The sequence below is a fragment of the Callithrix jacchus genome, chromosome 2 (genome assembly GCF_049354715.1).
Source record: "Callithrix jacchus isolate 240 chromosome 2, calJac240_pri, whole genome shotgun sequence".
Classification (NCBI taxonomy): Eukaryota; Metazoa; Chordata; class Mammalia; order Primates; family Cebidae; genus Callithrix; species Callithrix jacchus.
In genome coordinates, this window is record NC_133503.1 from 95811259 (window position 1) to 95825663 (window position 14405).

General features: G+C 40.2%; 1 protein-coding gene across 15 annotated transcripts in view; it reads right to left on the reverse strand.

Annotated features, from left to right (window-relative positions):
• The window catches only part of KCNN2 (potassium calcium-activated channel subfamily N member 2), a 459477-nt gene that overhangs the window by 432961 nt on the left and 12111 nt on the right, over positions 1-14405 (reverse strand). The gene's annotated exons all lie outside the window — the stretch shown is intronic.

Genomic DNA, 14405 nt, shown 5'->3' on the forward strand with positions numbered 1-14405 from the left:
AGGAGGAGTGTAGGTGAGCGTGAAGGCCAAGAGGATTACACCTCAGAGAGCATCCACAATATCCACTTGGGACTCCCAGAACTATTGAGGAAGAATTTAAGGAAGAGTGGAATTCCTGCACAGCAGTACCAGGGCTTATGAGTTACTGCTGCTTCACAAGCTATTAGTATTGCTGCATAACAAACTATTCTACATCTAGTAAATACACACTTAACACAACTATTTGGCTCACAATTTAGCCTAGGTACAACTAGGTGTTTCTTTGCTGTTCTTACAAGGGCTCAGTCACAGAACCGTGGTGAGCTAAGTGGCTATGCTTCTGGCTGGCTGTCAGGTGGGCCAGGTATTCTTTCGTCATCCAATAGGCTGGTTCAGGCTTCTTCACATAGAAGGAGCAGCATGGGTCTGCAGAGTAGCAAAAGACAAGTTCCAATGCGCAAGCACTTTTCAAGGCTCTGTTTGAGACATACCTGCTAATGCCCCTTAACTAAAAAGCAAGTCACCTGGCCAAACCAGTTCAAGGAATAAGGACGTGGGCTCTACCTCTTGATAACAGGATCTATGATGGCCCATTGTGAGCATATGAATGGAAGGGTGAGAAGGATTTGCGGCCAACTTTACAATCTAACACATACAGAAATACATATTTGTGCTTGCCAATATGACATCTTTATTTCCAGGTTCAACTGCCAAGTAAATAAGGTGAATTTAGTCCTGAACTTTACACAGCAGCATATTTTACAGTAAAATTTCAAGGAAAAATGAAATTTGTGAGTCTTCAGATCAAAAAGAAATTGGAAAATTTTAAGCAAATTATCAGCCTCATTTAATGTTTAGAATTCCTTCCAAAGTTATACATAGAAATGCTAATTTAGGGAATTCCACAGATGATCAGCTTCTGCCTCTTTTCTAAAACCCAACCTTCTGTGCTGTTCCTCCTGCCTTCAGCCAAGTCACTCAGTGACACCTTAAAGAAATTCATGTGTAATCACAGCCAGCTAAAATGTTTATATCTCTGAAATGTATACCATTTCTTCCAGTCTCCAGTCTGTTTGGCAATTAAACTGAGATTTATACCAGATTCATTCACCAATAATTCATGTAACATATATTTCTTACAAATTAACTGGCTCCTGGGTATAGTGCTAAGGAGTATGGATATCACAGGGACAGGAAGGAAGAAGGGAAGGAGGGAATTAACCTGCCTTCTTGTATCTCGTGGCTTAGCAGGATGTATACCTGTACCTTTTACAAGAAATGCAGTTCCAGAATTTCAATTCACTTTCAAAACTAAAGTAAGTTTTGCACTTTTAAACAACTTCCCTTGGACCACTTTTAATTTTCACAGAGCCTGACTCCTCTGAAGAAGGTTTAAAAGTGACCGACTTTTTTCTTTCTACTATTAAATTGTCACCAAGTTATTTTTAATTCTGACAGTGTCTTCAAGCTCTTTCTAAAGATATTAATCTCTCTGGGCAGGTGGGAAAAATTCTAAGTCAATTTCCTCTTACCCAAAACCAGCCTCTCACTTAGAGAACACTTCAAAGGAAGCTTGCTCCACCACACAGGGTTGGAGCAGAGTGGACACAGGTCAGTCTCATTGCCCTAGTGCTTTTCTTCAGAAATCCACAAAAGCTAGTCCTCAATAAACCTGAAATGAGCAAGATCCAATATTGGCACTGATTAATCTGTTCTTTCAAGCATTCTTCTTGTGTTTTCCTCTACTTTAACTGCGTAAGTGAGGGGGATTTTATTGTTGTTTAGTAACAACTCATGGTATTTGTCTCCTTGTGGAAGAATTCATTTTAACAGGCTACGTTAAAGATCTTCCCTCTTTCCCTCTGGCATGCATACACACACACACACACACACACACACACACACACACACAAAACACAGCCTTTAAAATTGGATGGTGACGGATAACAGGAGAGGTAGTTTGATAGAGCATACCTACCCTCAAGATAGATACCATCAACAAAGATGCCTAGAGCAAGATAATTTTACCTAGTCCGAATAAACAATTTAAAATTCCTTTCTTAGATCCTCACAGAAAATAAAAATCATGTTTTCATAATGAGAAGAGAGAATAAAACCAGGGCAATAAGTCAACATGCCAGGAAAATTTATAAAATGTTTAGATATTAGGGTTGCCCCATCTTGAGAAACTTGAAGGGAAAAACAGTACCTAGCATCCAAACATATTAAATGAAACCCCATGTCTATTTTTATAGTTTGTTAAATCAAGTTTTAAGTGTAGTTTATTTTCCATTGCTTGAAGTAGATACTCCACATTGTTCTCTTCTATCTTGAAATCACTTTATTTGTATGTAGCATTCAATTTACTTCATAATTATGGAACATCTGCTGTGGATTAGGCACTGTACCAGGCAATGGGAACATAACAAGGAACTGAGCTTATGACCAGCTCTCAAAGGTCTCAAGGACAAATGTAAGCTGTGAATGGTCTTGAATGTGATGTTCAGCTGACATGTGTATTTATTTTCTAGAGAAGAGACTGTGGGGATGAAGAGAGGAGGGGGTAAGCATAGGCAGAAACCTTAAAGTTGGTTGTCACTCAGGCCTGAAGGACTATAAATGATATGGCTCTTTTGAATTCATACTGAACCAGGTTCTAAAAAGATTATTACAACAATAAGCTATAATAGCAAAAACACAAACAAGGAGCCATCAATAAAGTCTATGCTAATTGAACATCAGGATAGAGTCTAGAATACAGATTTAAAGAAAAAGAGTGAATACATCAATAGGACAGGCATGTAAGAAGTTACTGAAAGGTAAGGAAATTTTTTAAATGAATGATGGACAATGCAACCAAGGTACTTAAAGACATCCCAGGCTTATCTGTGGGTCTGTATCAGACGGAATTTACAGACTCCTCAGTCTAAATCTCTAGAACACAACTGATGGGAATATTCCAGTGAGAACAATGTCACCCAGGATACAAAATAGAAGAACACGAAGATGATAACGCCAACTAAGGGAGAAGAGAAGTTACTACAACAGTCTTTGATTTCACACAACAAATATGACATATCAGAGTCAATCCACATAAACTACAACAAAAGTTGTCTCCTGTTCAGGAGTGACTGGAGAAAAATCACTGAGAGTAATTAATCGATAGTCACTATACATTATCTATGCATAAAATAGTGAGTAGGAGATAAAAAAATAGATGTTATTAGCATATAATGAATTTAACATGTTTATAGTACTTACTTTTAAGCAAAGTAAAAGTATTACTTTTGAAAACTTTAAAATATTCACTTGTTAATATTCATAGCTACCTTACAGAGTAGATACTATTACCTCGACGTTACAAATGAATAAACTGAGGCACAGAGAAATGCATAAAAAAATCCAAAAGGCCAGTTGCAAAAATCCAAAATGCAAATCCAAAAGGCCAGTTCATTGTAGATCCAGGATTGGAACCCAGGCGGTTTAGTTCCAAAGGCCATGTGCTTCATCACTATGCCAGTCTACCTCAGGTGGTGTCTTAGTCTGTTTGGTGTTGCTATAACAGAATACTACAGACTAGGTAATTTATAATGGACAGAAATTTGTTTGGCTCCTAGTTCTGGAAGTTAGAAAATCCAGGAGCATTAAAAGCAATACTTTTACTTTGCTTAAAAGCACTATAAACATGTTAAATTCATTATATGCTAATAACATCTATTTTTATCTCCTGCCTGCCATTTTATGCATAGATAATGCATAGTGACTGTAGATTACTATGCTCTTGAACTTCCCAGGCTCTGGCAAGGGCCTTTGCACTGCAAGGTGGAAGGGCAAAAGAGGGTCAAGGTGAACAAGCACAAAGGGATTGAGCTCACTTTTTTTTTTTTTTTTTTTTTTTTGAGACAGAGTTTCGCTCTTGTTGCCCAGGCTGGAGTGCAATGACACAATCTTGGCTCTCCAACCTCTCTCTCCTTGGTTCAAGCAATTCTCCTGCCTCAGCCTCCTGAGTAGCAGGGATTACAGGCATGTGCCAGCATGCCCAGCTAATTTTATATTTTTAGTAGAGACGGTTTTTGCATGTTGGTCAGGCTGGTCTCAAACTTCTGACCTCAGGTGATCTGCCTGCCTTGGCCTTCAAAAGTGCTGAGATTACAGGTGCGAGACACTGTGTATGGCCTTGAGCTCACTTTCATAACCAACCCACTCCCACAATAATAACATTAGTCCAAGCATTAAGGCAGCACCTGCATGACCTAATTATCTCTTATGAGGCCTCACCTCCCAACACTGTCATATTGGCAATTAAGTTTCCAATGCATGAACTGGGGGGCACATTCAAATCATAGCTCATGGTCCCTTATGAGTGTGAATACAAGAAGAACAACTCAGTGGTATCCTTCATGTACTGCTCATAAAAGATACTCTAATGAAAAAAGAGAATTGCAATAATGTAAATATCACCTACTGTTGAGAGACCTTTCCATATCCAGTACCATGAATACATTCATTCACGTTTTTCCTACAATGCGATACATCTATTCTGTACATATGAAGATTTTAGGTGATGTACCAATAAAGTTTTGATTGTAATGTATGTGGCAGATGATATTGTATATCGACTCAACTGTTATTTCAGTCCCTTTGTAGTCGCCTTCCTTTACTATAGAGGTTGGAAATGCAAATAAGACTCCCTGGAGTCTCCTGCATGTACGGTACAAGCATGTGACCTAAGTTTTTACAAGCAGATATGTCTTCACAAAATTTCAAAGTGCGAATGAACAATATAATCTGACAGCCAAGAGTGGGAGTTCAGATTTTCTCACAAAGGTGGGGAGGGAAGGCCCTTCTGAGGCAGCTGTAGGGGGGCACCGTGGTGCTGCTCCTTAAGCTCTGTGGTTTTGGGTATTTTCCTGGCTGTGTGCTTCTCAGCTGCCACAGCTCCTGCATTAATGCACCCAAGCCTGATTCACTGGACCTTTCAGAAATTACAGCCATTATTTAACATCCTTTAATAAAAATTCTTCCTTCTTGAATTAGCCAGTATAGATTCTACTGTTGGCAACTAATTATCTTTATTTAGATAATATATATATCACATGCATACCTATGTATATGGCTAGCAAATCAAACCCTATGATTTCACAAAAATCATTACTTTGCATGAAGATAATATTAAAAAGTAGTCAATTTTAAAAATCCTATTCAGGTAATATATGAACATGCTGAAAATTATGAAGAATGGCATTAATTCCCCAAACTCCTCAGTAAGAAAAAGTATAATTTCCACAATTCTACATATAAATATACTGAAGTTTAGAGAGTTCTGGTAACCTGCCCACCTTCACTTGCTGGTAAGCAGGAACCCAGACCTGCCTCAACAGTGTCACATATGTGTAGTACCACACTCCCTTGCAGTTATAATTCACAAACAAAATTGATAAAATATTAGGGCTTAAACCTTTGTCTCCACGTGTTTGATTAGTTCATATTAGTCCTGAGAATACTGATAATCACCAAGGGCCCTGGAAAAATACACAATCTGGACCTGCAAAACAAGAACCAGCTCCTGCTCTGTGAGAGGTTCACCAAGTTAACTGGTGGGGACAATGCCTGACAGCTAACTGGCCTCTGAAAGAGGCAGCCTGGGAAGCTTTCTTGGAGATGTGTGGATTAGCTCTAGAAGGAATAATGGGCATTAATGGAACAGAGGAAAGAAAAGATAAAGAATAGCACAGGTAAAGGCATGGCTCATTGGAAAAATATCAAGTAATGAAGTGTAGCTGAAACATCAAAAACATGCTAGTTGAGCAGTGACAGAATGCTGGGGAGCAGTAGGGGTCTTTCCTCAATCTGGGGAGTTAGGACTAAAGCCAGGGTCATATGCCCCAGAGAGGAGGAACTGGCAAGACTGGCAGAGAAACCAGTTAAGAGACAATTACTTTAGCCCAGGGGTGAGACAGTTGCTCTCAACTATCAGAGCAAGACAAGGATAGGAAAAGAGGAATGGTCATACACACTGTTACGGTAAAAGAGTTCACTTGGATTGCTTCTCCACACATTTTGGCAGTAACATAGTGAAAACAAAAGGTGTCTGAGTGCGACATAAGATGTTTGAGCTGTCTTCCCAGAATTTGCCCAGAAATGAATGCACACAATAAAAGTGAGGCACGTTCATATGTTACACCTTCGATAATTCTACAGCTAGTTAGTGCTGCTGTAATAAAATGTCCTCTTACCTGTATCCTTGCATGCCCACAAACAGCTGAGACATGCATTATCACTGGCACTCCCTTTGCTCCATCTCTAACTTTTAACAGAGATGAGCTAATAAGGAGATGACAATTGTGTTGGAATTGGAATCACTGTGGTGGGTAGAGGAGAATTAGGTGGCAATGCTTGATGCTGAGAGTAGTCCACAGCCAAAAGGCATTTTAAGACCTCTAGATGCAGGACTGGAAAATCAAAGGCAGTCAACTGGCCTTTCAGAACAAGCTTCACTAACTTTGAGATTTTCATCCTATAGCTGGAAAAAGATATTGCTGGTGATAGATGTGGCCAGCGGAAGCCCACAAGAATTTAGAGAAAAGGAAAATAAGGCTACCTTATAATCTTATTAGCAAGAAAAAAAATGCTGAGCCCCAAATGGCTTAAAAGGCTTAGAAATCTATAGCTGGAGGCTTAAAGGATTCAACAGTATTTAACTAAAAAAACTAGAGATGTGCTGGCACAAGTGCCATTGAGAGGAAAAAATCATTAGTTCTCCATTACCATAAAAAGATGAGAGGTAAAAAGATGCATGCTATTTTTTTTTTCTGATGGAGGGTGAAGTAAACATAATCCCAGGAAAGAAAGACTGAGTCAGGCAGGGAAAGAGGTTGCTTCCCCAAAATCAGGGGCAGTTGCTTCCTCAAAGCCAGGGGAAGCAAAGCCAGCAGTTGCTTCCCCAAAGCCAGGGCTGGCTGCTCAGTCTTCTTAAGCTATCTCCAGCTAGGCTATACAAACTCCTACATCTTGGCATCATCTATAATTGGGAGAAGAAAAGCAAGCAATTGGCCCAGCATGGTGGTTCACGTCTACAATCCCAACACTTTGGGAGGCAGCCAAGGCAGGCAGATCACCTGAGGTCAGGATTTTGAGATCAGCCTGGCCAACACAGTGAAACCCTATCTCTACTAAAAATAGAAAAAATTAGCTGGGCATGTTAGTGGGTGCCTGTAATCCCAGCTACTTGGGAGGCTGAGGCAGGAGAATCACTTGAACCCAGGAGGCAGAGGCTGCACTGAGCTGAGATTGTACTCCAGCCTGCAGAACAAGAACAGGTCTCAGACAAAATAAAAAAAATTAGCCAGGCATGGTGGTGGGCACTTATAATCCCAGCTTCTCATGAGGCTGAGGCAGGAGAATTGCTTGAATAGTGGAGGTTGCAGTGAGCTGAAATTTCACCACTGCACTCCAGCCTGGGCAACAGAGCAAAATTCCATCTCAAAAAAAAAAAAAAAAAAAAAGCAAAGCAAACAATTTAGCCACTGTCTCTTCCTCTCCTATCTTTCATTGGTTAGTCTCTGCTCCATGATGCATTATGTTCCCTATACTGTAAATTATATGCCCTGGACCCTCTGGGCAGCATTGGGAGAGGGAAAGCCTCTGCAGCAGAGGTGGGTGCAGGTGCATAATTCTCCTTATCAGTGGGTGCTATGTGTGAGGACTCTGAAATGTATGCCCCAGAACATGACAGCAGCCTAAGCTTTTCACCCATGGAAACAGTATAAACTGTCACTTGGGCAGCTCTGGCTGTGAATGTAAGACCTGTGGCATAGACAGGGCTATGCTGATCTGAATAGTGAATAAATAGGGGCTGGTACACCTGCAGACCATGTGTGACCATAAAATTTTTATGTGGCCATAAATTTTCAATTAACTCCAAATTTCTTCTATACCATAGAAGCTCAAAGTTGAATTTCTGCCCAAGTCTGTCTTCTAAAAAGGGAAAATGATTTTATGCAATATTCAGAAATGTATTTAATAATTATCTTCCATGGACTACTGAACTCTAAACTTAAGGCTAAGTACATCTGTTATAGAAAAGTATTTGTGAATGTGGTTTTCCAAGATGGCATGGTAGGAACAACTCAGGATTGCAGCTCTCAATGAAGGCGCAGAGGGTGAGTCCTAGCCACATTTCCAGACGGATCTTTGTTGCCCACAGAACGGGGAAATTCCCAGGTGTAGGAGAGTCACAGGAAGCCAGCACAGCCCTCTCAGCTTGTGCTGGCCGTTTCGGCTGGCGCTGCAGCGCAGTGGCATGCCGCACAAAACGCGCTGATCTGGGTGCCCTGTTAAACTGGCAATCTGAGATTTGGGAGGGCAGATTAGCATATCCATCTGATTAAACGTGACTTGGATAGTGAGCCAGACAAGGATTCCTGGGAAGTGACATTTGAGCCAGTGCATTGGCCCCTGTAATGGGAAATCACACAGATCCCGGTGCCCTACCAGCAGGCAACTAAAACACCTGGGAGAGAGTCATCTGTTCAACTTAAAAAAAAAAAAAAGAGGTAGAAAGGGCTCTGAGGCAGGGAGCCAGGTGATCAGGCTAGGCAGGTCCCACCCCCACAGGGACAAACAAAACGGCGATTCGAAACGCTTGGGGTTGAGAGTTTTACTGCAGGCACAGCTGAATACAGGAATGTGCAGCTTCATGCGGGAGTGGCATCCGCCACTACCTAGGCATTCTGCCCCTACTGAGGTACACACCCATTGCTAACACAACCTGACGTTGCCAAGGCAACACGCCATAACAGAGAGACTCCGCCAACAGAACGGAGCCCACAACAGCAGGGCAGAGCCCACAGGCACAGGCTGGAACCCAGGACATAAGGGCAGAGCCCACAGCAGCAGGGTGGAGCCCACAGCAGCAGGGACTGGATTGGACCTCAGCAGTCATACAGCAGAGGGGCTACACTGTTAAAAGGAAAACTAAGTAACAGAAATACTTCAGCATCAACAATCTGGGCGTACACTCAAAGACCCAATTGAAAAGCCAGCAACTACTCAGACGACAGGTGGATAAATCCACACAGATGGGAAGAAACCAGTGCAAAAAGTAGGAAAACACCTGAAACCAAAACATTTCGCCTCCTACAAAGGACCGAAACTCCTCACCAGCAAGGGAACAAAGCTGGATGGAGAATGAGTGTGATGAAATGACGGAATCAGACTTCAGAAAGTGGATAATGAGAAACTTCTGTGAGCTAAAAGAACATGTCTTAAATCAATGCAAAGAAACTAAGAACCTTGAAAAAAGATTTGAAAAGAGATTCGAGGAAATGATAACAAGAATGGACAACTTAGAGAGGAATATGAATGAATTGAAGGAGCTGAAAAACACAACACAAGAACTTTGCGAAGCATGCACAAGTTTCAACAGCCGAATTGACCAAGCAGAAGAAAGAATATCAGAAGTCGAAGATCAACTCAATGAAATTAAACGAGAAACCAAGATTAGAGAAAAAAATGCAAAAAGGAATGAACAAAGTCTCCAAGAAATGTGAGACTATGTGAACAGACCTAACCTACGTTTGATCGGTGTACCAGAAGGGGATGAAGAGAACAAATCCAAGCTGGAAAATACTCTTCAGGATATTATCCAGGAAAATTTCCCCAACCTAGCAAGGCAGGCCAATATTCAAGTCCAGGAAATACAGAGAACACCACAAAGATATTCCGCAAGAAGAGCAACCCCAAGGCACATAATCGTCAGATTCATCAGGGTTGAAATGAAGGAGAAAATATAATGGGCAGCCAGAGAGAAAGGTCGGGTCACCCACAAAGGGAAGCCCATCAGACTCACAGCAGATCTCGGCAGAAACTATACAAGCCAGAAGAGAGTGGGGGCCAATATTCAACACCCTGAAAGAAAAAAACTTTCAACCCAGAATCTCATATCCAGCAAAACTGAGCTTCATAAGTGAAGGAAAAATAAAATCCTTTGCAAACAAGCAAGTACTCAGAGATTTTGTCACCACCAGGCCTGCTTTACAAGAGCTCCTGAAAGAGGCACTATACATACAAAGGAACAACCAGTATCAGCCATTCTAAAAACATACCAAATGCTAAAGGGCATCAACAAAAAGAATCTGCATCGACTAATGGGCAAAACAGCCAGCTGGCATCAAAATGGCAGAATCAAATTCACACATAACAATATTAACCCTAAATGTAAATAGACTAAATGCACCAATCAAAAGACAAAGACTGGCAAATTGGATAAAAATCCAAAACCCATCAGTGTGCTGTATCCAGAAAATCCATCTCACATGCAAGGATACACAAAGGCTCAAAATAAAGGGATGGAGGAAAATTTACCCAGCCAATGGAGAGCAAAAAAAAGCAGGAGTTGCAATTCTTGTCTCTGATAAAATAGACTTTAAAGCAACAAAGATCAAAAGAGACAAAGAAGGTCATTACATAATGGTAAAAGATCGATATAACAAGAAGAGATAACGATCCTAAATATATATGGACCCAATACAGCAGGAGCACACAGATGTATAAGGCAAGTTCTTAATGACTTACAAGAGACTTAGATTCCCACACAATAATAGTGGGAGACTTTAACACTCCACTGTCAATATTAGACAGATCAACCAGACAGAAAATTAACAAGGATATCCAGGGCTTGAACTCAGACCTGAAACAAGCAAACCTGGTAGACATCTACAGAACTCTCCACCCCAAAACCACAGAATATACATTCTTCTCAGCACCACATTACACCTACTGTAAAATTAACCACATCATAGGAAGTAAAGCACTCCTCAGCAAATGCAAAACAACTGAAATCATAACAAACAGTCTCGCAGACCATAGTGCAATCAAGTAAGAACTCAGAATTCAGAAACTAACTCAGAACCGCACAGCATCATGGAGACTGAACAACTGGCTCTTGAATGTTGATTGGATAAACAATGAAATGAAGACAGAAATAAAGAAGTTCTTCGAAACCAATGAGAATGAAGACACAAAATACCAGAATCTCAGGGACACATTTAAAGCAATCTCTAGAGGAAAATATATAGCAATAAGCGCCTATATTGAGAAGAGCAGAGAGATCCAAAACTGACACCCTATCGTCAAAATAGAAAGAGCTACAGGAGCAAGATCAAAAAAACTCAAAACCTAGCAGAAGACAAGAAATAACTAAGATCAGAGCAGAACTGAAGGAGATAGAGACATGAAAAACCCTTCAAGAAAATCAATAAATTCAAGAGCTGGTTTTTTGAAAAGATCAACAAAATAGACAGACCACTAGCCAGACTGATTAAAAATAAAAGAGAGAACAACTAAATAGATGTAATAAAAAACAATAAAGGGGAAATCACCACAGATTCCACAGAAATTCAAACCATCATCAGAGAATATTACAAACAACTCTATACACATAAACTAGTAAACCTGGAAGAAATGGATAAATTCCTAGACATCTGTGTCCTCCCAAGTCTAAACCAGGAGGAAGCTGAAACTATGAATAGACCAAGAACAAGGTCTGAAGTCGAGGCAGCAATTAAGAGCCTACCACACCAAAAAAGCCCAGGTCCAGATGGGTTCACAGCCGAATTCTACCAGACACACAAAGACGAGCTGGTACCATTCCTTCTGAAACTATTCCAAATAATCCAAAAAGAGAGAATCCTTCTCAAATCATTTTATGAGACCAACATCATCCGGATACCAAAACCCCACAGAGACTCAACAAGAAAAGAAAACTTCAGACCAATATCCATGATGAACACAGATGCAAAAATCTTCAATAAAATACTGACAAGCTGATTGCAACAGCACATCAAAAAACTTATCCATCATGATCAAGTAGGATTCATCCCAGGGATGCAAGGCTGGTTCAACATACACAAGTCTATAAACGTAATTCACCACATAAACAGAACCAAAAACAAAAACCACATGATTATCTCAATTGACGCAGAGAACGCATTTGACAAAATTCAACAGCCTTTTATGCTAAAAACCCTCAATAAACTCGGTACTGATGGAACGTATCTCAAAGTAATAAAAGCTATTTATGACAAACCAACAGCCAATATCATACTAAATAGACAAAAACTGAAAGCATTCCCTTTGAAATCCGGCACTAGACAAGGATGCCCCCTCTCACCACTCCAATTCAATATAGTACTGGAAGTTCTAGCCAGAGCAATCAGGCAAGAAAAAGAAATAAAGGGTATTCAAATAGGAAAGGAGGAAGCCAAATTGTCTCTATTTGCAGATGACATGATAGTATATCTAGAAGACCCCATCATCTCAGCCCAAAAACTCCTGAAACTGATAAGCAAATTCAGCAAAGTCTCAGGATATAAAATCAATGTGCAAAAATCACAAGCATTCCTATACACCAATAACAGACTTAATGAAAGCCAAATCAAGAACGAACTGCCATTCACAATTGCTACAAAAACAATAAAATACCCAGGAATACAACTTACAAAGAACATAAGGGACGTCTTCAAGGAAAACTACAAACCACTGCTCAACGAAATAATAGAGGACACAAACAGATGGAGAAACATTCCATGTTCATGTTTAGGAAGAATCAATATCGTGAAAATGGCTATACTGCCCAAAGTAATTTACAGAATCAATGCTATCCCCATCAAGCTACCATTGACTTTCTTCACAGAACTGGAAAAAACCACCATAAACTTCATATGAAACCAAAACAGAGCCCGCATAGCCAAGTCAATTCTAAGCAAAAAGAACACAGCAGGAGGCATCACACTACCAGACTTCAAACTATACTACAAGGCTACAGTAATCAAAACAGCATGGTACTGGTACCAAAACAGAGATATAGACCAATGGAACAGAACAGAGGCATTGGAGACAACACAACATATCTACAACCATACAATATTGATAAACCTGACAAAAGAAAGCAATGGGGAAAGGATTCCCTGTTTAATAAATGGTGTTGGGAAAACTGTCTAGCCATGTACAGAAAGCAGAAACTGGACCCCTTCCTGACACCTTACACCAAAATTAACTCCAGATGGATTAAAGACTTAAACATAAGACCTGGCACCATAAAAACCCTAGAAGAAAATCTAGGCAAAATCATTCAGGACATAGGAGTAGGCAAGGACTTCATGACCAAAACACCAAAAGCATTGGCAACAAAAGCCAAAATAAACAAATGGGACCTAATCAAACTCCACAGCTTCTGCACTTCAAAAGAAACAGTCACTAGAGTAAATCGACAACCAACAGAGTGGGAAAACATTTTTGCAGTTTACCCATCTGACAAAGGGCTGATATCCAAAATTTACAAAGAACTCAAACGGATTTACAGGAAAAAACCAAACAAGCCCATTCAGAAATGGGCAAAGGATATGAACAGACACCTTATAAAAGAAGACATACATGAGGCCAACAAACATATGAAAAAATGCTCATCATCACTGGTCATTAGAGAGATGCAAATCAAAACCATACTGAGATACCATCTCATGCCAGTTAGAATGGTGATCATTAAAAAATCTGGAGACAACAGATACTGGAGAGGATGTGGAGAAATAGAATCACTTTTACACTGTTGGTGGGAGTGTAAATTAGTTCAACCATTGTGGAAGACAGTGTGGCGATTCCTCAAGGCCTTAGCAATAGAAATTCCATTTGACCCAGCAATCCCATTACTGGGTATATATCCAAAGGACTATAAATCATTCTATTATAAGGACACATGCACAGGAATGTTCATTGCAGCACTGTTTACAATAGCAAAGACCTGGAACCAACCCAAATGCCCATCGATGATGGACTGGACTGGGAAAATGTGGCACATATATACCATGGAATACTATGCAGCAATCAAAAATGATGAGTTCGTGTCCTTTGTAAGGACATGGATGAATCTGGAGAACATCATTCTCAGCAAACTGACACAAGAACAGAAAATGAAATACCGCATATTCTCATTCATAGGCAGGTGAGGAAAAATGAGAACACATGGACACAGGGAAGGGAGTACTATACATCGGGGTCTATTGGGGGGAATGGGGAGAAACAGCAGGGGGGATCTGGGGAGGGATAGCCTGGGGAGAAATGCCAAATGTGGGTGAAGGGCAGGAAGACAGCAAAACACACTGCCATGTGTGTACCTATGCAACTATTTTGCACGTTCTGCACATGTACCCCCAAACCTAAAATGCAATAAAAAAGAAAAAGAAAGTATTTGTTAGAATATTTGCTGTAGAAATTAATTTTTTCACTTAAGCTTGTAAACGACTCCAATAACAGGAGGTTAAATGCACTTAATAGTCTCGTGTTAATTAACCATCAACCATAACTTCTATAACTTTGTTATAAGATTCCCTTATTGGGATCATATCTAAAAGCCTCCCTCCTAGAAAAAT